Below are 24519 nucleotides of genomic sequence, written 5' to 3'. Positions count from 1 at the left end.
GAATATTTACAGTTCAGGTACTTAATGACCCCAGGAATATGATGCAAGACCAGAGGTGTAATTTAAAGGGTATGAAGAGATGGGGAAGAACTGATACAATGCAGGAATGACATAATTCCAACAATATGCTACAAGGAATGAACTATCTATGAAAAGCTTTATGCTGTGAAATGAGCAACTTTCTGCACAACATCTGCCAGCAGGTACAAAGGTATTATTTGTGTCCAAAATGAGTAGATTTGCTCAGCATTACTAATCACACCATGAAGTCAAGGCAGGGACTATATTCATGGGGTGGAAAATGAGGGCATTCCGTAAATGGTTTATTGAAGTAACATTCCCAGCTATTGCCTAGTTGAGCCCCTGTCAAGCCAGTACTTTAATGCTTCATGTTTTGCAGCAGATGCCTTATGCTGAGCAGGCTAATTTGAAGCTGTTCTTACTGAGGACCACCTTGAGACATTTACTTCCCTAAAAAGTACTTTATACTATAAGCAGTCCTCCTTATGTCTGCAGAAAAAAAAAATAATGCTGTTTGGGGATGGAATAGATTGTGTTTTGGCACAAACACAGGGAAGGAGCTGAATAATGTGTTAGAAAGGACTTAATCACTTTGAGATGTAGTAGATCTCCTTCAATTTGTGTTTCCTTGTAAGACACCTCCTCAGGAGTCACTCTTGAACTCCACAACTGACAGTCCTGCTTGTGCACACTGTGCAGTGTGGAGTGTCACAAGGTAGAATGGATTTTTTTATTATTATTTTTTTTTTAATGGGATAGGGAAGAGGTTCCTGTGTAGCAATGGGCAGAGGAGGTCTTTATCTGTTCCTGTCTGACTGGAGTCACATCGAGGAAATGTTAACCATCCCAGAATGAAAGATGTGGCTTGGAAATGTCTGGAGCAAGCACAGGACTGCTTCTCCTGTGACAGGTTTCAAGGCAGCAGTTGTAAATGCTAGTTAAAGGAGAAGAGGAGAAGAGCTGCAGGTGAGGAGTTTCAGATGTGTGTGACAGGTCTGCTGGGAATTTTCTTGTACTGTATGAAGTATGGCTACCACCATGTTTGCTTGTGATGCACCATTTGTTTATGCTCCTGATGCTGGCATTTTACCTATTTAGCTATTTTGTGTTTCCAAGTTGTTCTCTGCTGCTGTAGAAGTGAGAACTGGCAGAGCAGAGCAAAATTGGAGGGTTGCAAGTCTGCTATTGAAGCTGCTGATTCAGATGGGCAGTGATGCTTCTGTATGGAAACAATATGTCTCTTAATAATCTGACATGGTTTGGCCTTGAAGGTCCTTGAATGTGAGAATGTTTAGGACTTGTGAAGTACTTTGTGTTCCTGTGCAAAGAACAACCTTACCATGCCCAAACTCTGTGTCAGAGTAGCAGCCCAGGGAGAGCATCACTGCAGCTGCTATTGCTCCCAATTCCATACAGATAAGAGAGGATGCTGCAGCTAAGTTTGGGCAGTTTTAGCCAGGCTTTTCCTCCCTCTCCCTGTCGGCCTGTGTGTCTGAAGCAGTGGAGAGAACCATGAGCAAGGCACCAGGGCTGAATGCAGTGCCACCCTCTGGGAGCAGAGTGCACCCTGCAGGGTCCAGGTGTGTTCCAGGAGGTGGCTGTGCACAGCCAGCTGGCAAAAGCTGCTGCCTCAGTGCCCTGTGGACAGAGCAGTGTGTGTGAGTACTTCCTTATCTCCTCCAGGCACAATCAGGTTGCCTAGCTCAGGTCAATGATTTGCTGCTTTGTACTAGCACTGATAATTTATTTTTCCTAAGTGTGAATATGCAGTTTTGACAAAAAGCAGCTCTTCAGACAACACTGTGAGGAACACCCAGGAAGGAGTTGCAGTGAGTAGCTGAAAGGTGTGAAACTCTTTTAAGGGTACACGGGGATTTAGGAAAAAAGTCTCTGATAGTCTCAGATTCATAACCCTCTGCCCTTTGCTCAGGGCTTATTTGACAGCAATGGCTGAACAAAATATTAGTGCATTTATGGTTTGCATAAAGAAAATCAATTCTTAGACATAGTCAATATATGTGGCTAATACTGCAAAATGACTAGGTACTTCAGGAGTGCTAAGATCCTAAAAATGCCTCTGTTTAAAAGGACTAATATGCTATCTCATGTCTGGAACTTAGGAAAGGATTTATCATTAGTACCATGCTGCCAGATTTAGTAGTGTGAAAATAATGCAAACAGTCATCTGTAATGCAAATGTTGATGTCTGATTAATAGAGAAAATAACACAAGCAATTAATCCACAAGGGAATAGATCATTATAAATGTAAATTAGATCATCAAAGGGTAAGCCACACAGAAATAAAACTACCCCAAAACATGATTAATTATTGAAATTTCAGTAAAAAAGGCATCTTTAACAATAGAGTCCTTGGAAGGCATGTCATGTGGTTCATCAAGTTTCTGGACGGGGTTATTTTACAATACAAAAATTGATTAGCTTAATTTTAAATATGATGGGGACATTTATTCAGTCCAAGAAAACATTCTGTTTTAGTGACAGAGCACAGCCTTAGCATTTAACTGACTCATTTCTGATTTGTATACACACAATTTTTGCTATAGAACATCATTTGTTTGGGAAACTCAGAAGATACTTGCTTGCATTTTTTTTTTCAGGGATAAGCATAGTCTTTGCATATGTTTGTACCTGTATATGATCTTAATCACCCCAAGATAAAATGTTAGAGGAAAGGCTGCCTTTCTGCTCAGGTCTTAGAGATTTGTTAGAATATTAGTTTATCTTCTTGCCTCTCAGAAAAATTTTCAGGTGACCTTGGGCAGATCACTTTATCTTTGCCGTGCTTTGTGCTCTACCTTGGTTTTGAATGTTTCAGCTTAATGAAATATAACACAAAATTATTTAAATGGTCTCCATTTCAAGTAATGCTAGGAATCTACCCTTGTCAAGCCCTGGTCACTTTTTAAATGCTCAATTAAAGATGTTATTCTTTTCTAGCAAAGTAGGGCTTGCTGCTCTTCAAGTGCTGTTAAATGTTCAAGTGACTTTTGCTTTGAACATACGCAATATTTTGGCACTGTTTGTAACATTAAAGGCTAGGATCATAATCTGCATCTTTCCTGAGGTTAAACTTTACATATTCCTGTAATTAGAGTCCTACTTAGGAACTTGGTAGCTTTTCCCCCTTTCTGTTCAAACTAGACTCAGTGTGCTTTACCACAGCAGTTTAAGTGCATTTTGCTTGGCATCATGATGGGGTGCTGGACACCCTGCAGAACTGGCCTTGTGAAACACCTTGTTCCTTATGCATGGCCAGTTGGAGTTTAGATACCAAAATCAGCCATAGAAACTTTCTAACACAGTTTTGAGTGTTAGAAAACAGGCATCTATTTTATTGCAGATATTTATTTATCTGCTTTATTGCAGAGCATTGTCACTCAGACAATCCTTCCTCTAATTAATTGAGTGCCCTGAGTGTTGGCTAAGCAGAGATTTTATCTTGTACACTGATTAAATATTCATTAGCTGTCTCTGTTTACTTGATGTATATAGATTACTTCATTTTACATAGTCACACCCTTATTGAAAATCCTTTTATGGTTCTTTGGCATCCTCTTGACTTCTGTTTTGTCAGTCTCATCTACTTCTCTTTGTTTGCTAAGAGTAAAATGTTGTTCTGTTCTACTGTCCTTATCAAGTCCCCCCTTTTCTTGTGATTAAGTTCCTTATGGGAACTAGCCTCTTAATACCTTGTTTTCATTTTATAGCATAAAACATTACAACAAGCAAGCTAAAACACACATAGCAATTATTGTGGTGATAAACAGTTACAAACAGATAACCAAGTCCAGCTGGGTAATAATGAAGTAAATTTGGTCCAGATTTCTTCAGATCCACAGGAGCTGTCGTCTGGAGCTGTGTGATGTAAAATCTGAGTTTGTTTCCAAATTTCCTGGATATCCGTAGACACTCTACCACTTTGACAGCAAAACAAGACTTAGGCATCTTGGGTTTCTTGATTACTTGAGGGCATTTGGCTCTTTTAGTTCTGGAATAATGTATCTGTGATTTTACTCTGCCCAGTTTCAATGCAGTTAATGTTGTCACTAGGAGCTGGAGAGGTTCTCTCCGCTTTGACTGGAGCAGAGAGGTTCCTCAGTCTTTGAAGAAGACCCAGTCTCCTGGTTGGAACTTGTGTGCTGGTGTGTCCAGTCCTGTCAGTTCTGGAGCACCACTGCTTACTGTAAATCCCATGAAGTTTAATGAAGAGAAATGAGGCAATTATTCAAGTTGACCCCTCCTTTTAGGTTTGTGTCTGCTGGAATGTGTGGTAGAGTTGAGCATATAGGAACTCATAGAGGATTATTTTGCTGGTGTCCCACAGCTGAATTCTAGTTTGTAGGACAGCAACAGGTAAGGCTGGGACTCCTGTCCTGGAGGTTTCCTAACATATTTTACCCAATTGCAATTTGTATAATTCATTCAGTCTACTTTGCCACTAGCTTGGGGCCTGTAAGGGGTATGAAGATCCAAAGCAATTCTTTCCAAGACTTTCCTAGCCTATTGTACCACTTCTGCATTAAAGTGGGAGCTACTGGCTGATAACATTCCCAAAGGTGCCCCAAATCTAGTTATTATTTGATTCAACAGTATTTTAGTCACTTACCTAGCGTGGTTGGTGCAACAAGGAAAGGCTTCTGGCCATGCAGAAAAGTTATCCACCAGAACTAGGAGGTGTTAACACCCCTCTTTTCTGGGTAATTTAGTGAAATTAATCTGCCAATATTCATCTGGAACATTGCCAGATTGCATGGCTCCTAGCATTATTTTATTAGCTGTGTTAGGGTTGTTTCTCTTATAAATTATACATTGTTGGGTTTTTGATTGTACAGTCTGAGCCATTTTAAACCCAATAAGAGATTTTTGCAAATGTTTCAAAAGTTTTTCAGTCCACTAATGAGTGGCTTTATGTTCACAATCCACTATTTCACACAAGATCGGTTCTGGGACTATTATTTGCCTGGTTGGAGTAACTGCCCAGCCTCGTGGATCAAATTTTGCCTCTAAGGTTTCAATTAATAGACAGTCCCTAGCACTATACTCTGATTTCTCTACTGGGAGAGGTATCTCTGGCAGGGCTATTAATGGTATGTTTTCTCTAGTGCCTTTTTCTGCAGCCCCTTTGGCAGCCTTATTGGCTAAATAATTCCCCAGTTCCAGTTTGGTCCTACCTGCTTGGTGTGCACTGCAGTGCATAAGAGCAACCTCTGCTGGTTTCTGGATACTTTTGAGTAAATCTGAGATTTGTTTTCCATTTTTGATTGATGTGCCTTGAGATGTCAAAAGGCCTCTTTCTTTCCAGAAGGCCCTGTGTGCATGTACCACTCCAAAATGTTTGTATTTTGAGTCAGTCCAAATGTTAACTCCTTTTTCTGTTCTCAATTCCAAATCTCGAGTGAGTGCAATCACATTGGAGGGAGTGCCCCTGAGTCAATTACCTCATATTGTGCAGTCACTGCACATCCAGATAGTCCTTTTCCATTTTGGACAAAGCTGCTCCCACCAGTAAACAACTCTCAGTCAGGACTTGCCAAGTTGGGTCTGCTGGAATACGCTGCTTCTATAGTTTGTAAGGAAACAAAGCAAAACATAGTCACACTCTGGAGTTCCTTCTACTTACTGGGCAGATAAGAACACTGCAGGGTTAATGATGAAGTTGTTTTGATTGTCACACTGTCTCACTCCAGCAAGACTACCTGGTACCTCAGCATCCAGCTGGGAGAGAGCCGGTGGCCCCCGTTTTGCTTGAGTACCAACTGCACCATGTGTGGTACAAAAATGACAATTCCAAATAACAATCCCAAAGTCAGTTTTCAAGCTCTCTGGATCAAAGAACAATAGCTGCTACTGCCCTCAGACAACTAGACCAGCCTTGGCTGACATTGTTACATTGAAAAGTAGCCCACAGCCCTCCTCTGCTCCCCCAGAAGCTGTGACAGCACTTACAGTTCTACGTGATGCTTTTCATAGGTAAATAGTTCAAACAGGCACATGGGGTCTGGGAGCCCCAAAGCAGGGTCTGCGTAAGGGCTTGCTAGAGTTGTAAAAAGGCAGCCCGTGAATCATCAGTGCAGACTATAAAGTCCTTCTGAGCTGTCTTCAACTGCTCATATAGTGGCTTTACTAGCAGCCCACAGTTGCTAATCCACAGGAGACCATCCCACCATCCCAAGAAATGTACATGAGTCTCTTACCATTTGTGGCAGTGGGTGTTGGTAAACTGCTTCTTCTAATTCCTGTCCCAGCCTCCTTTGTCCTTGGAGAATTTTGAATCCCAAGTGAGTTACCGTGGTCTGCAATATTTGTCTTTGAATCCTCTGCATCCAGTTAGTCCCAGAAAATTCAGCGAGGCCACAGTCTGATCCCAACGTTGCTGTTTAATTTCAGTGGCTATCAGAATGTCATCTGCATACTGTAACAAGACTCCAGTATGGTTCTGATTTTTTCCGTTCCTCCAGTTCTTTTGCCTATGGTGGGGTTGTTTTTAAACTCCTGTGGTAGAACCATCCAAGTCAGGTGGCGGCTTCTCTCTCTGTTTGGATTTTCCCATTCAAAAGCAAATAGCTCTTGACTCTCAGTACTCAAAGGAATGCAGAAAAAGGCATCTTTCAAATCTAATACTGTAAACCATATTAATTTTTCACTCAAGATTGCTAGGAAGGTATAAGGATTTGACGCTACTGGGTGTATATTTTTTACTGTCTTTTTTTTATGGCTCTAAGGTCCTGTACCAACTGGTAAGCCTTTCCTTCAGTTTGCATTCTTAACTGGCAAAATAGGGGCATTAAATTTGGATTCACATTCCTTCAATAGGCTATGTTTTATAACTTTTTCCACAAGGGGTTATAACCCTTTATGACTTTCTATTTTCAAAGGCTTTTGTCTTGCCACTCCTGCTCTAGGTTTCAATTTAATTCTTACAGGCTCTGCTCTTTTGGATCACCTGGACACCTCTCCAGCCCAGACTATCAGGATCACGGCATCCTCAAGTGATATTGGCAGATATATCAGGTCCAGTTTTAGAGGCTGTAATACAAAAATAGAGGCTTCCACATAATTAAGTTCTGGAATAATAACCAATATTTTGCAATTTTAAAATTTGATTTCAGCATTTAGCTTTTCCAAAAAATTCTCTCTCGAGGAGAGGCTTTGGCAAATTAGGTAGATGCAAAAACTGGTGGGTCATCCACTGTTTTCCTAATTTAAAATGAATGAGCTTAAAAAATGGCTGAGTTTTGCCCTTCCCTGTTGCACCAACGATTTTTAGAAAATCATTACTCAAGTTTCCTCTTACTGTATTTAGCACTAAGTTACTAGCTCCTGCATCTACTAAAAATCCTACCTCCTTGTTCCCCAGCTTAGCTGTAAGCAAAGGTTGTGTCTGGGAAGAATCCTCCAGTCCCCCTCAGTCCTGGTTGGTGACAGCCACAGGTTGTCCACATCCTTGTCCCCTTCCCTTCCCTGTGGGCACCATTTTTCTAGAAACTCCTTCATTAGCTCCAACTGCTTTTTGTTTAGTTATTTCTTGCTGGTTTTCTCTGTTCTGAAAAGCTCCCCAAGCAACATCTAACAGCTTCCCAAAATCATGCTGGTTTTGTCCCTGAGCCTGTTGTAATTTCCTTCTATTACCATCTGAGGATTGCCCCACAAATAAGGGGGCTAATTGAGTTTTTCCTTCTTCTGTTTCAGGATCAATACTAGTATATTTTCGAGCTGTTTCTTTCAGGCAATTTAAAAATTCACTAGGTGATTCCTTACCATCCTGCTTAATTTCAAATAATTTTGACATATTGCAAGCCTTTGGTATGGCATTTCTAATTCCATATAGTATCCATTGCTGATATCTATTTAATCTCTCTCTAAACATGGGCATATTAGGGTCCCATTTGGGATCCACAGTGGGAAAATTAATGTCCAGTGTACCTGACAAGCTACCTGTCAAAATCTGCTCTTCCACAAACCTCCTACTGGTTTTTACAACCATCTCTCTTTCTGTACTGTCAAACAACATTTCTAACATAGAATCTATATCCTTCCAGTTTGGATCCTGAAGTTTTATCATCATTTCAAATGCTTTTGCCATTTTGTCTGGGTCATCTTGATAGGTGCCAGCCATCAACTTCCAATTATTAAGGTCTGTTATTGAAAATGGAACTTCTGCTGTAACTGGACCATCTATACCAGCAGCCTGATGGAAGGCAGCTGCTCTCACATCTCTGTGTTCAGCTCTAGTTGTCTCTGTAGTTGGATTAAAACCCTCTGTTCCTTGATACATCCTCTCTATCTCTTCTGAGTTCTCCTCTGCTCCTCGATACATCCTCCCTGTCCTCTCTCTCTCCTCTTCTGGACCTGCTGAATCCACCTCTTTACATGCCAGTTCCCTCATAGTATCAGTCTCAGCAGCCTGGTTTTCTGTTTCCCCATCCAACCTGCAGTTAGGACTGACCATAACATTTAAATCATCTTTCATGCTGGGGAGATGTTTAGAACAAGTTTGTCCTATGCTGCACGTAGAACTACATTTTCCTTGAGTCTCCTTTTCTAGAGCCAGCACAAAAGGATCTGAGGGAGCTGGATTCAGGCCACAATCTTTCTGCCATTCAGGATGATTCCGTAAAGTGAAAAACATATCAGCATACATAACCTCATCCCATTTCTGCTCCTGCCTTAAAAACAACATTAGCTTTAATAGTGTATTATAATTCAAGGTTCCATTTTGTGGCCACTTTTCTCCAGAGTCTAATTGGTACAATGGCCACCGCTGATTACAACACTTAATCAAATTCTCCCTGGTTGCTGGTCCCCCAGGGGGCCCTCCAATCTTTTTCCAATGTTGCAAAAGGCAGCCAAGTGGGGATTTTTTCAGAATACCCTTTTTGGATTGTCCACTGCCCATCTCCAAATAGTAGACCCAAAATGCTACAATACAGATATAAATACGAATATGGATTGATAAAACCAAGTTAAATAGTGAATTCTGGAATATCAAATAACCCACCCAATGCCCTGGAACGGCCACAAGTCTTATTTTTCCTGAAAGAATGCCTTGTTATCAAATAATCTTACCTGTGTCCCAGACTGGTCCGGGGATCTGTGGCCTTCTCCAGGAAAGTCCCTGTGCCGGTGTGAAGATCCAGAGATCCCTCGGATCCACGGGAGATCAGGCAGAGTGTCCCACTGGGAGTTGCCAGAAATGACACCGAAATCGGCCAGAGAGTAACTTTCTAGCACGGTTTGGAGTGTTAGAAAGCAGGCATTCCTGACTGCAGCGCCGTCACTCGGGGGCTGAGCGCGCCGGGCGACCGGGAGCAGAGCTTTATCACTCACACTCATTACACATTCATTAGCTCTCTCTGCCCACTTGATGTGGAGGGATGGCTTTATTTTACATAGTCACAGCCACTATCAGTCATCCTTATATGGTTCTTTGGGGTCTGCCTTCAATGTCTGGCATCCTTTGTAGGGGGCTGTCCCTTGACCCCCACTTTTAGTAACTGCAGTATCATTGTTTTGCATAACTTCTACTGTGTCAGCCTTGCAGAGCTGAGCTGGCATCCTGTTTGTGTTCCGCATGATTTTTGTTTTGTTGGCCTTATCTACTTCTCCAAGGCTACCTTGTTCCCCTTATTTGATAAGGGTAAACAGTTGTTCTGTTCTGCTGTCCTTATCGTTTTGATATCTCTTGCTGGAATAAGTATTTGAAAGAATGTGAGAGAGAAGAAAAATGTGAGAAGTATCTTTGGTACTGGCAAGCAGGCCTGTGAGCAGTCAGGACTTGTAGCAGGGGTCTGGAAAGGGCTGACAAGAAACATTTGTGTACAGGGCAGGTTGACAAGAAAGTTGAAGCTGAAATAGAATCTGAACAACTTTGTCTTGCTGTTCAGTTTCGGGGTTTTTTTAATTTTTGTTTTTTTATTCGAGGAAACAAGATTTTCTAAGTATTATATTGTGAATAAATATTATCCAGGATGTGCCATATCTTTCCTCATTTTCTCTTATCGTAAGGAACAGAACCCCAGTCTAGGATAGCCTCTGGGTTAGAAAGTGGCTCAGAACAAGTTTTGTGTACTGCTCTCCTTAGACTTTTATATGCTACTTCATCTCTCTACATCTTTGTCTAACCTTCTGTGTATTCCACCTAGGAGAGAGTCACAAATCCTGGTTATGTCAGAAAATCACATCACCCCTCTTGAGCTCTGGTTTCCTTTTGCTGTGGCACCTTACTTTTCAATTGAGTTTTGCTATAATCTCTTTTTTTCCTCTGCTTTAAAAGACAGGAGGTTGAAATCCCTGTAATAGATGGGCATCCTTGGAGCCTGTTGGCTGTTAACCAGAGACTTGACTGCTTCCACACAGGAATTGGTATCTCAGCCATGGTTTGAAATTATTACCCAGAAAGTTTTCCTTCACTATGAGCCACAGTCAGTAGCTACTGACTTTTTTTTTTTTTTTTTAGTTTTTTTTATTGCTACTGAATATTATTTTCAGCCCTGGCAGACTTAGCTTTTTCAAATAGCACTAGAGTGGTGACGCTTGTGATGCAAATTTCAGTAGCTGAGAAGACCACCTGATGGTAAATGTTTCTGCTTCTTCCTTCAGTCAAATGGCTTTGAGGCATTTCTTAGAGGAACTTGGTTGGAATATTGTATTAGGTACCTATGTGCTTTTAAGGCTCCAACAGCTAGATTTAAATGCTATAGAACATATACAGAAAACCCAGGAAATGAGAAACAAATATCTGCCAAGAAAAAGCACTTTTGCATTTTTATACTGTCATTATATCTTAAACCCCAATCTTTCTGCTCTGATTCCTGTGTAGAGCTCTCCTGTTCAGGAAAAAAACTTGGCTTTGACTACCCTTTCATTTTGTGCTCCTGAGCCTCTGGTGGTACCAGCAAGTCACTTCTGTAAGCATCCAAGTTTAAACAGCAGCCTTTTTAGCCTGTGGTGGAAAGTGTCCCACCTGGTCCTCCTCAGCTCAAGGAAGGATGAGTGCAGTGCCTTGCCCTGAGGAGCTGGGAACATGAACGGTAGAAAATGTATTTTCCTGAGTTCCCTTAAGGCTGCACAGAGAACCCTGGGGGGAGAAAGGCAGCTGAGAAGAAATGAATGTTGGTAAATGGTATTAAAAGCTAGCAGACAGGGAGACATATGAATGCAAGAAACATAGGCCTGTTAAGTGGGGCAGACTGCAAACCCAATTTATGCCAGTGGCATGAGGAATGAAACAAGAAAGGTGGCACTCAGTAGGGTCCCTTGGCTCCTCATAAATTTTGAATTGTCTGCCTTTCCTATTTTTTTTTAATATCCTGTAAAATAAAAAGCTGAGTGCATTAGAGGATATGCTGGTGAAAGTAATAGGAAGCGAGAGAAGAAATTTCCGTATTCTTGCCTTCATTTCTTTGATTGTCAGTGATTTGTTAGTCAGTTATCTGGGAGTTTGATATATCTGTAGTTTGTTAAAGTGTAGATTATGTTGTTTAATTTATCTTGCCTGCTTCTTTAGAACCACAGTTGGCATGACAATGTTTTGGGCTCATTCCAGTGAAGAAAAGGATTTTAATTTTTCAGCACCCTCTGTGCAGAATGGCACTTATGCTTCATGTATTTCTATAATTTTAGTGGGAATGTAAAGAAATTGCTGTTTAAAACAAACATGCAGGGGCCTGCTAATTTCTGGAAATCATTTTAATTAAGGGGAAGAGGAAAAAAAGAAGGAGAGGCACCTCTTTGGTGTTGGGCTGGGACTTCTGTATGTGGTACAAAATGACCAAGTGTTCTCAGAGAGCAAACACTCAGTGCCAATGAGAAATTACCAGTGAGGTGTGAGCAGTTGCTTTGCAGAGCAAGACCCATGAACTTTTAAACTTTGTCAGTCCCTTCTCATTTCATCCTCAGCTGACTTGCAGCCCTCTAACAAATGAGGTCTGGGTCTATTTGCCACAGATTTCTCAAGTCACTCAGGAGGCTTGCAGCAGCTCTGCACATTGTGTGCTGTGATCCATCCTTGTGGGAGGGTGCTAGGAGCATCACATGTGGATTTGTTCTGCTTGTAAATAGGCTGAGGCTGTGTCTTGTGATCTGGTTATAAATTCTCTGGAGGTGGCAGAAGATTTTGATAAATAACTTGGGCTTTCCATGAGAACCTTCACATTTGAAGTACTTTTTTCTTTTTTTGACCAATCCTATGTGATTGCTAAAAGTGACCATTCTCTTTGGTGGCAATCTGAATTCCAGCTGGATAAAGTCTCAGCTTTTCATTCTTGTTTCTGCTCTTCACATGAGGTAGCTGTTTTTCAAGATGGTGTTTTTAAACTGTATCAGTTTCCATAAACTTTCCAGGCATAGTTGTCTTTATGGGGTGGGAGAAATGTGTATTTAAAGGCATTATTTAAACAATTCCTAGACAAAATCTATTATCTTCACTGAAGCGTCCTTAGGAAAGTACCTGAAGTGTCTTAAATTCAAAAATGACATGTAAGTTAGCCTTCTTGCTCTTGTCTTTTGTGGATGCCATCCAGATGTGTACTTGTCAAAATGTTGTTGTGTGCATGAGCACTCAGCTCTCAGCAAAGTGGGTTCTCCCCCTGTCCCCTACAATGTACATATCAGCAGCAGTCACATATTGGTGAGAATGGTGGGGAATAATTCACTGATTTCTGAACCAGTTAAACTCATTTAATGGAAGGGTGGGTGTTTCAAAGCTGTCAACTCTCTGAGTTTCATTCCTCTGGTATCACAGCTTTTTGAAAAAAAAAGCTATGTACTGTCTAGAGAGTTTTCTGTTGAACTTCTAATAACTTTGTGATCAGGTGCTCTGCAATTCAGCAGGTAATTGGACTGTATGCAACCCAAAATATTTCAACAGGAGTATGTACATAACCACCAGTTTGTACTAATTAAATAATTACTTCCATTAAGCTGAATGTAATTAATGCAAATTAGATAATAGAGAAAGGTAAGTGGGCAATTTAACTACTGTGGGTTTGTTGTAGAATTTTCAATTATTTACTTTGTGGCAAAGAAGAAAGCATTGGAAAATATTGCTCAAATGAAAAGGGGTCATCTTGCAGTGTGCATGGCTGCATGTCAGACTTGTGCTGAAAGCTTTTTGTACTTCTCTAAGGTTGTAGGACAGGTTATAGTTAGAGCCCAAAGGGCAGTGATCCAGTGCTTGGAGATGAGGCAGGTCCAAGGTCAGGCTGGGGTGCTGCAGTTTGGGTCAGGGAGGTAGAGAGCCAGGCACAAGTTTGTGTGAACAAGGCAAGGCCCAAGGGTTTGAGCTTCATTGCAGCTCCTTAGCAAGTAAATGAGTTATTCCTGACATGAATATCTTCTCACTTACCAGGGCTTGGATTGGATTGGCAGGGATTTTTTTCCCTCTACTCTTTTTTATTTATTTTTTATTTTAAACTACCTGAAATGCCAGCCTGAAACCAGAAAAACTTTATGAAAGCCAAGCAAATGACAAAACCTTCTTTATTTGAATTTACCTCAGCTTTTGTTTGTAAGTGTTGTGTGTCTTCACAGGAAAGAATGTGTTCATCTCTGGCATAGTACTGAAACAGCATTGAAAAATGTGCATTCAACCATGGGTTGAAATTTTCTGTGTTTTAAATGTTTCTGTCTAGTCCCAGAGCAAAGAAAGCCCAACTGAAGCAGGCATAGCTGGGACAGGATGAAGTCTTGATCACCAATCCTGCTGAGTAGAGCCCAGCCAGAAAGGTGTACCCAGGCACAAGCAGAAAGCATCACAACTTTTTCATTTCAGTGCCTTGTATCTGAGGAATTCTCTGAAAACTGCTGCCAGCAGCAGTGCTGGATATTGGGGGACTGACAATCAGTGAATTCCTGTTAATTTTGTCCTTGCCACTGCAGCTGTTAGGGCTGAAGCTCAGTAGTTTGGTTGTCAGTGGAAGCTAGAGAGAAGGGCAGGTGTGAGCCTACACTAATTTCCTCCTTGTTCTCACCTGTAAAACTATGCCTGCTCTCAGAGGTCTGGAGTCATATGCTGGAATACAGAATTTACCTTCCCTATCCTGTTATTTTAAATGTCTTCTAAGAATCAGATAAGAGCAAAGCCCCTCAAGTGTGCTTTAGATAAATGGCTTGCTCTTCGTAAGCAAAAGATTGAATTGCCTTGACATTTTAGAATCTGTCTGATTTCACATGTTGAAGTTGAAATGTGTTGCAAGAGGCCCTTGTCATTTTTCTGAAGTCTGCTGTGTCTCTGAGGATGGGAGCAATATCCTCACTTCCTTGCAGTCTCATTTCTGTATCTGGTCCTGCAACCTTCACAAGCCTGAAGTAAGGTTTTGTTTTCCTCAGGACTGTGCTGGCTTCTGGACAGTTTAGGCATACTTGTTGCTAAATTATATCTGATGAGAAAATATGAGAAGATCAAATAGGGATTTATTCTCTGGAATACCTCAGCTGCATGAGTTGCTTGAGGGTGAAGCTGGGTGACTTCTTGTCAATCAGTACTGCCCTATTCTCCGTGGTACTGATCTCTGCTTGAGCTGCTGGAATTTATTATTTGGGGAATGAGCTTTCCCAGCCTTGGCTCTAATCTGATTTACTTGTGAACAATCTGTATACAGCATTGACACAAACAATTTCTGTGCCAAGCTAATATGCAGTGCAAGGGATAACATATTTAGATGTCTGTGTTGGATTTGGGAGGCTGTGAAGTTCATCACTCCTGCCTTTTCTTATCAGATAGTTGACTGCAGCATTCTGATACCATGCAGCCTGTCAGGGGTAGAGGTATTTCTGTCAAGGGAAAGAAAGAAAGAAAATTCAGTCCTTTTCTCTTTCTGCTCTGTTGCTTCAGGAGATGCAGAGCAGAGAAATGTGATCCCTGAGGATCTCTGCAAATAGTGAGATGAGGATATATAGAGAAGGCAAAAATCAGCTACAGGACGCCATGCACTGAGAAATTCCAGATTCAATTGGATTTTGATACCCCAGATTGTAAGCTGCCTTTTGGTAGTAGGCATTATAGATGATGCTGTCCTAAGGCAGCAGAAAGCACCATCAGGGCTCTTCCACGGACACAGCAGGAATGGGGTAATGTGTTGTCAATGAGCCATCAAATTCTTACACCAGAATCACTCTTTTGATAGTCACTTTTCCCACATAAATGTCAGAATTAGTGGTTCTTTATTGGTGGTATTTTGTCAATCATCTCTCCCTTCAAAACAATGCAATTAATAATGCTGAAAAGAAATGCTTCACAAAGAACAGGAAAATATACTGATTTTGAGTCCTGGTGAAAAACAGAGCTTTCAGTATGCCACTATTTTTGAAAAAATTGTGTTCTGACAAGGCTTCTTTTGCTAAGGAGTCTCACACATCAGGGGAGACGAGGAGGTAATGACTGTCTGGCTGTTTTATCAGATGTGTCTGTGTGTGTAATGTGATCCTCATTGCTTGAAAGCACTCTCAGGTGAGACCTACCTGCAAAGATTGTGCTCATTACAGCTCCTCTCCAGCTGCAAGGGCAGGCACTGTGGCTCACATGGCTGGCATCCAGGTATTTTCTAAACCACATTTTGAGAGCACCCCACTCCTTTCAGTTGCCTGGCTGTCCTCAATAGCTGACTCAGACCTGCTCAGCCTGCCAAGGCTGAACCTTGTGTACCAAGGCAGGGATGTCTTGAGCTAGAGATGTCTTCCCTTGCAGGACACAGACTGCCCTGTTTGTTGCACTTAGGACATGATTAAAATATAATTTAATTAATCTAATCTATTTAACATTGACCATAATGCCCCTGTCCTTCAGATTTCTGGTTGGTGATTGTGATACTATTTTTCTTCCCCCTGAAAACTGAGCTCCTTTTATCAGTTGGAGTGGCTGCCGAAGAGCACGGAATTTGCCTTTGTATGAGGCTTTTAAAGTAATTATTTATGATTCTAAGATGATTGGATATGTTTCAGTGTCAGCACTGGGAATGCACTTTCAAGAATGCTGTTGAAACTTTCACACAAAAAATCCACTATGTATGTTCCAAGAATATTATTTTATTTGATTAAAGAAAGTATTGAACGCAGTGCTATTGAATAAACTCTCATTTAATCTTTCAAAACATCTACAGCACTTTCCTCCTTCCAGGACAGGCAGAATTTAAACAAACACCAAGCAAAGAAGGGAACAGAAACATTTTTTTGATATTACATCCCTTTTGCTTTAAAAGGGACTAGTTATGCTGAATACATAATCATGAGCTCAGAAGCTTAATTTTTTGTTGAAGGGAGCTTCTCCAGCAGGAGAAAAGTCACAGTTTGACTAAGTAAGCGTGAAGTTGCACTGGCCTTGAGCTTATTCTGTACAATAATATGAGTTGACCTCAGTGAACAATCAGCAGTCTTGGGCTAGCAGAGCTTTCAGATTATGACAAAATAATTCCTTTGAAAGGTAAATGAAAAAGTTAAAAGAATAACTTGGTGGTCAATATTTTGTGGGGGTCAGTATGGTTTTAGACACTTTCAACAAAATGGATGGTGACATTCCTTGTTATCTAGTTTTCTGTCAGACGTGGAAAAAACTCAATTCACAAAACAAAAAAGATTGATGAAAAGGGAAGAAATCTAAAATAGATTTTAATAATGATTTATATTATTTTAATTTTATCTTAATTTTATAATTAATTGAGTTTTAAACTTAGTAATGTTGCCTATAGGTACGTTTTGTTAGGTGGGCAACAGAGCTTCTCCTCTGCTTCGGACAAAAGTTCAGAATTTATTTCTGGGCTATGTGCCTGGTCACTTGTATCTTTATACATAGATCACTGTGCTAAAATGCAGAAGGATTTACAGCAAAAGAGTTAAAGTTGTGGTGATCTCTAAGAGAGTTCACTAGGTCAAGCAAATTCTCTAAGATTATAAGTCAGGATAAATCAAGTGATATAGAAGACATAACAAGCACTTTTTTGGCTTGGAAATGAAGCAGAAACATTGTAGAAAGAATTACTCCACCTTTAAGTTTACTCAAATTTTTATTGGTTTTGCTATTTGAAGCAGGAACAAATACAGGATTATCTTCTTTCTAATAAGCTGGAAACAAAAATAAAGACACATTTGTCCTGGTGAGGTCTTTTTTACAACATAGCACTCTCCCAAGATGATCTCCATTCATACCTCACTTCTACAAAGTCCTCTCTTAAAAGCTGCTGGGAAATAGACTTTGGATGCATTTTCCCAGTTGTGAATAATCTGTTCCTTTGGTATGGATGCAATTTGGATAAATGCCATTATGAGGGAGTGCACATTTTGTATCTTGCATGGCACTTCAGGCTCCGTGCCTGACTCAGTAATGCAGTTCTATGCAGCAGAAGTGTTCAGAAGTGGGTAAGGACACATTGATAAAATCAATAGTTCATAGTCTCCTTTCCCATATAGAATCACTTCTTTCCTGAAAGATCTTCTAGTGCTCTACTTGAATTGTTTAATTTATGCAATAGATTTTTTTTTCCCGTCTTGATACGTCTCCTATACTGACTGTGTGGTTAAATGGGGAGGAATGGCCTTATTTCTTCTGACTGTCTAATCTAATTAATCTATTTCATTTATTCAGTAATTAGACTATGCAGGTTTTTTTTTTACTCATGAAGCAAAAGACAGGAGTGCTGAACATCTGTGTTTGCTCCTGCGGAGTCTGTCTGATTGGAAAAAGGGCATCCTCCAGTGTCATCCTCTTCACTTGAAACAGGTGTTTGAAGTTCACCCCTTTTGGATGACTTTGAACCAAAGGCAGGGAAAGCCTACTGGGCACAGAAGCATCAAACACCTTGTAGGCCCCTTGAAAGGGTTAGATCTCTCTCTGATCTCAGTGGTTTCAGTCAGGCTATTAGGTCTTTAAGCATCTTGTCTTTGAGGATTAATCTGTACTCTTAATTGTCCATTCCTGATGGTTTCTGTCACTCCAAGTATGCTAATTCCGCCTTAATAACTATGGAAGTCATTGCATTGGCATAAAAACACTTGTTATTCTGCTTATAACACTCTTCACTTAAAAGCCTTCCCTTTGAAGCCTGGGGTGATGGGGGATGAGAAGCATGAATAGAGCCATAGCTCTTGGTAAATCATTTCTTCTCAAGTTCTCTGGCTCCTGGAGCAAGGGGAGTGTCACCATATCACCTTTTTACTGAAACCTGCTGGTAGCAAGCTGTCAGAGTGTTGATTCCCAGGTACTTCACATTAGAAGAGGATCTAACATCTGCACTTGCCAAGTGTCCAGTGGGCTTTGACAAGAATTCATGTGCAGTTGGGAAGCAGTGTGCATTTGTACGTGAGTCTGGTCACGATGGAAGTGAAGTGCCACAAAGATGAGTAATGGAGAAGGGCTGAGACGAGAGAGCTGGGATAGTTCAGCTTTTAGAGGAGAAGACTCAGGGTGAATCTTACCAATATTGTAAATAGCTGAAGGGAGAGTATAAAGAAGATTAGAGTGAAGCTGTTTCTAGTGACAGGAAGCACAAACTGAAACAGGAAGTTCTGTCTGAACATCAGGAAAATACTCTGAGCACTGGCACAGTCTGCTCAGAGAGGTTGTGCAGCCTTGTGGTTGGAGATCTTGAAAACCTGTCTGATACAGTTCTGGGCAACAGGCTCTGAGTGCCTGAGTTGGATCAGATGTCCTCCAGGGCCCCCTTCCAACCTCAACTAGCCTGAGATTCTGTGAAGTTTTAATGCAGGGCATCCTGTGGGTGATGACCTGATCTGAGATGGAGGTTTGATTTTCCATCTGCCTTGTCTCGTCCAGTGCTGTGTGCAGTTACTTCATTCTTTTGTACAGTATGGTCCCACTAATCATGCCTTTTGCTGTTCTATTGCTGGGTTCCTTATTTATTTTAAATTGAGTAAATTTAATAAAATCTTTTCAATTTCTGTATACATGAGATTTTGGGGAGAGCTCTGCTTTCTTTGAAAGCTATAAATGAAACATTTGTTTTTGTGTTTATACAAAAAAAGATCAGAAATACAACTTCCTTAAAAACTAAAATAGTACATAAGACTGAAATTCGAATGTTCTGTTTTTTTATGAAAGCCTTTTGATTTTAGAAAGCTGATTTTTCATTTTTCTTCTCAGTTTCTTGTATTTTCTGTTTTTCAACAAACTTCCCCACTCCCCAGTTTTGGATTTATACATTTGTCATGGTGTGACTTGGGTTTTGCCAATTTTAATATATTTAATTTCTATTAAAGACAGGATTTAGGAGTAAAGACAACACAGGCTTAAAACTTAAAAAGGTACAAGAAGAAATTTATTTAATAACACAAAAAGAATTCAGAATAAGACTCCTAGATTGTTCCCTCCTCCCCTTTCTTTCACTCCACATTCCTTAACAAAACATACAGAGAACACGTCAGTCAGTTATCTAATTAAATAATAATTTCAGTCCACTCAAGAGAGGAAAGTCTCATTTTCAGTCTGGGCTTTGGTGGCTCCCTGATCCCCCCCGCTCGGCCATGCCACGTTCAGAGTCGAGCCCGGGCCGTGTGGGGCTGCCCGGAGCCATGCGGTCGGGGGGGGCCGGGGGCCAGGACCATGCGGCCGGGCTGGGTCCCCCCACCAAGCCGGGGCCTTGAGCCGGGCCCCCCGCAGGGCCCGGGCCCAGGCTGAGCCCAGAGCCGGGCCGCAGCCCCAGCCAGGGACCACCGCACCTCAGGAGGCCGGAAGCCGAAAGAGAGCGCAGTTATCTGGAGCCACTGTGATTTGTGAAAGTGAAATAACTTTTCATTGGTTTCCCGAGCTGTCCATCACCGTATCAGCTCTCTGATTGGTTCCAGCAGCTCAGAGGGGACGCTTCCAGAGACGGGAGAGTCCCTCCCACTCCCCAGCCTCATGGAGCTTCCCTGAGGCGAATCCGCCCCTCCGCCCTAGCACGTCAAACCAACACAACATTATATATTCTGGATGTGTAGAATTTATGTACATGCCTTTTTTGAGTCTCAAATCCATGAAGTGCTCATATCTGATGCAGTGTTTAATGAAATGAAGTGCTCATATCTGATCCAGCGTTTAATAGGATTCAGATTATGCAAAGAAATAATAAATAAATAAAATAAATTTAAAATAAATAAAGAAATGATAATGCTTCCCTGTTCTAATGAAGTACTTGAACAGGGCCTGAGTGGAAACATGCTGTGTGTGATGTTCAGAAGTGCCCATGGGAGAAAGGAGCCTAAATGCCACTGAGAGTGAAGAACATGATCCCCCCCAGCTTTAGAATGTCATGTTTCCCCCGTGCTCTGCTCCTGCTGCCATTGCTGGCTGCTGTCATCCTGACCACTTCAGGAGCCAGCTGTGAGTTTCATGCGCCATCCCTTCACAGTCACACCTTGCCAGGCTTTTCTCTATTAGGTTTCAATCCAGTGGTTTTAGCATAGTTAATGAGGGAGTATCTCTCTTGTCCTTCCTAAAGGCATGGTTAGAAAGTTGTTTTTCTTGTATTTTGTAGAAGATGTGTAACTCCTGACACCCAGGCTCTTGTTTTGCAGGTCCTGTTTGCTGGCTGCAGAGAGGCCACCTTGTCAACTGGGATCACATCGAGTGCTCAGAGCTCCCATTCCTCCAGCAGGTACGTGAACAGTTGTGATCAATTTATTGATTTGAAATAACTTTCTGAGTGGATAATTGCATTTCAACCATATGCCTCAGTTAATGGCTTTTTAGAGAAATGACAATCTGCAGAAAGTGGTACAGTTAATATAATGGATCAGACTGGTACTAGGATATGTTGCTTACTGCTGATGTGGACTGTGTTTCCTTGTTTCCCCTGGGGTGTGGTGGCCTGGAAAGACACTGTACTGAGCCCTTTGCATGAGGGGACTTGAAGTGGGAATTGAATTATTAGCCCAGGACCCTCTGTTTTTTCTTACTGGCAAACTAACTTCATATGCTGTGGTTGTTGTTTACCTGAATACTGAGCACAACTGTATTCTTTCATACTCAGATCACTTTTTTTTTTTTTTTAAATTTATATATGACAAATGCTGATATATTATGAGAATTCACTGTTTAAGAAAAAATAATAAAAAATAATAAATAAAAACCTATGTACTGAAGTTATGCATGAAATCTGTCAATCTTCATTCTTTCTCCCAAATCTGTATTCTATGTATTTTGAATAGGAAAAAAACCAGGTTCAATCCTTGGAAATCATGTTATAAAAACAGTGAAGGTGTAGAAGAACAGACGGTGGGAAGGAAAGGACAGATAAACAGATTAAAAAAAGAGGTGCTGCAGCACCTGGCAGAGTTGCTGTACCTATATAGTTGATCATCCAACAACAAATGGCTGAGAGACTGAGATATATTTGGGATAATCTCACAGAGTGCAGCTCCTGAAGTAGGCAGGAAGGAAGATGATGATGCATTGGTGTTTTTGTTCAGGCCCTTCTAAAGCCCTGTAGGGAAAAATATTTCTGAATCTTCTGGAAGACTAAAGCTGGAAATAAAACACTGTAATGACTTCCAAGTGGATATATCTGAAGTGGTGAAGCTTTTCAATAGAGGTTCAGCCTTTCCCCTTTATTTTATTTAAATACATCCTCCTATTTTGGTTTCCTTTAAACAGTTACAGGCGACAGAGTGACCAGTCCCAACCTGAGCAAAGTCAGATTTTGTCAGAAATCTAGAAAGTAAAATAATTTCTGGCTTGCAGTTTAAAAGAACTTACAGGTGATAGCAAATAGCAAGTATTCACTGTTTGCAAGCTGATGCAGACATTCAGAGAAACAATCACCATTACATGGTGTCCCTTTTCACTGGGAATTGCAGGTGATTATTTAAGTCCATGTAGGTTTGTGGATTCTGCAGCACATGTAAACTGAAGATTAGATCAAGGTCTATAGTGTTAAGTGGAATTGAAGTTAACTGGTATCAACTTTTGACTTGAATAATCTGACACCTTAAGAGGGTGGTGTGTCTCAGGAATTTTTACATTGCTTGATTTTCAGCAATCCTCCTTCTCCTGCTCTTACGTCTCTAGGTCTTGGACTGCTTTGGTTTTATGGTATTTCAGGTTGGTTTGTTTCTTTATTTTGGTTGTGTGGGTTTTTCCTCCCTTTTTTTCTTTGGTTTTGATATTTATCTTCGACTCTGTGACTTCCATGTTAGTTACTATATTAGTGGAATTAAGATCTGTTCTATATTGTTAACCTTACTCTGTGTCAATCAAATTGAATGAATAAAATCTCAGTGATTTATGCTAGAAAATAACTCTTTTTGTTTCTTTTTCTCCCTTCATTTTGTCTGTGAAAACTAAAGTACCTGTTGTTACACAGGCTCCTCAAAAGGGCTATTCTGTCCATGTAGGTTTTGCAATTAAATGGAACAGGTAGTGTAGTTGTTGTAGTGTGGACAAAATTTACCCAATAATATAGTCTTTAATTGGACTAGGGTTTTTTGTTTCATTTGCTACATTACTGTGTCAAAACTTGCTTTCACAACTTTGCTTTCAGCTCTCAAACTGAATTATAGGTTTAGGCCAAGGAAAGGCAGCAAACAGAAACCTTCAGCAGTTGGACTGACCTGATTTTACGAATTGTTAGTGATTTTGTTGGTTTTGTATTGTTATATATTTAACTCAGCAGAGCTTCCAGGCAAGGTTTGAAGAAGAGTGGGAGGTTTTTTTCTTTGTTACTGTAAATATTCACACAGGATGACTGTATGATTTGGAGGATACAGCTCTTAAGACCATATTTACTTGCTCATCCTTACAGCATTGTGCACAGAACTGCTATATAAAGTGTGCAGGAAAAAAAAAATCAAGCAAAATCTGTTCCTCTGCAGAAATTCTTTATATTGAGTCTTTAAGGTGTTTTTTTCAGACTAAAGAGGCCTAGTGTAGGGCCTTTTGAGTAAACGTAGTGAATGAGTGCTGGGGGCATCTGTTTGGGCTGACAGTGAATGTGTTTGATTATTCATATAGGAAGTGTTTGTACTTCATACAAAAGAAATGTGAGTCTCCCAGGTAGTATTTCACCATGGAAATCAGGTAGTGTGAATTGTTATCTCAAGTGTACTGTCACTGGGAGGTGAGATTTAACCAGAATAGTCACTTCTGCTGTACAGACAAGGTGATGACCTTGTGGAGAAATGGCACACTGTGCTGTTCCTTTCACTGACACAAAGAGGGGGGAAAGGCTGCCTGTGTCAGTGTAGTACTTGCACACAGACAAGGAGTCTAGACCAGAAGCTGTCAGGTTGTAGATTCTGAGGAATTTAAAAGGATCTTTGTGCCATGAAAAGGCTTCCTACCTGCTTGCCTGATGTTAGGAGTGGAGTCATGGAGAGGAATAATGCTTCACTTTCCCTGCCAGTGTTTGTTTTTCTTTAGCTCTTCCTGCTTCTTGCCTCACTGCTGGCAAGGAGGCTGGTGTGCCATACTAAACACCTTAGGGCTGACAGGATGGAGAAAACCTACAGGCTCCTTTGACAGCAGTAATCAATAAGAAGTGAAAAAAACTTACACTGAGAAGCACTTTTCCAGCTATAAATGGCAATGGAAGTCCTGAAGGTGAAACTCTGATTTTTAGCCCAAATTTTTAGCAAAGGACCAGGAATCTGAGATCAGGGAAAAGATTTGCAAACCAAGACCATCAGCTGGGGATTTGCTTATTGCGTCCCCCAGCACTTAGACTCATAGAATTGTTAAGGTTGGAAAAGACCTTTATGATCATCTAGCCCAACCAATAACCTGGCACCACTATATTAATGTCACTTGGGGTGCCTCATCCACACATTTTTTGAGGGATGAAGATTGCAGCACTTTCCTGGGCAGCCTCTTCCAAAGCCTGTCCACCCTTTAAGTGAAGAGGTTTTTCCTACTATCTAATCTAAACCTGTCCTGGTGCAACTTTAGGCCATTTCCTCTCATCCTGTCACTTGTTACCTACCACTTACCACCAGCTCTGGGCCCAGCCATCTGTCCAAGTTTTTGCCCAGTGAGCAATGCACCCATCCAAAGTCATGAGCAGCCAGCTCCTCCTGTGGGAAGCAGTGTCAAAGGCTTTACTGAAGTCCATGTAGACATATCCAAAGTCTTTCCCCCATCTATTAAGTGGATCACCTTGTCATAGAAGAAGATCAGGCTGGTCAAGCAGCCTCCAGCTGCCTTTCCCAAACCAATCCTGGCCAGGCCTGAACCCCTGGCTGTCCAGTATGTGCCACAGGCTGGCACTCCAGACAATCTGCTCCATGACCTTCCCTGGCACCAAGGTCAGGCTGGCAGGTCTGTAGTTTCCCAAATCCTCCTCCTGGCCCTTCTGTAGATGGGCAGCACAGCTGCTGACTTCAGCCAGCTGGGACCCCCCTGGTTCAGCAGGACAGCTGACAAATGATTGGAAGTGGCTCAAACTCTTCCACCAGCTCCTCAGTGCCCTTGGGTTGATCCTATCAGGGCCTCTATGTATGTATTGTGAATGTCTAGATGGTCACTGACCATTTTCTCCTGGATTGTGAGGGCTTCA

At 41.2% G+C, this 24519-nt stretch overlaps 1 protein-coding gene across 6 annotated transcripts in view; it reads left to right on the top strand.

Moving 5' to 3' along the window:
- The window catches only part of TSPAN4 (tetraspanin 4), a 412521-nt gene that overhangs the window by 125203 nt on the left and 262799 nt on the right, over window positions 1–24519 (top strand). For all 6 annotated transcript variants that reach the window (XM_056493428.1, XM_056493429.1, XM_056493430.1 and 3 more), the window contains one exon: window positions 20546–20625. The gene's annotated coding sequence lies outside the window, so the exon portion shown is untranslated. The remainder of the gene's footprint in view (window positions 1–20545; window positions 20626–24519) is intronic.

Source organism: Oenanthe melanoleuca, chromosome 5 (assembly GCF_029582105.1).
Source record: "Oenanthe melanoleuca isolate GR-GAL-2019-014 chromosome 5, OMel1.0, whole genome shotgun sequence".
NCBI classification, from domain to species: domain Eukaryota; kingdom Metazoa; phylum Chordata; class Aves; order Passeriformes; family Muscicapidae; genus Oenanthe; species Oenanthe melanoleuca.
This window is presented reverse-complemented; position numbering and strand designations above follow the sequence as displayed.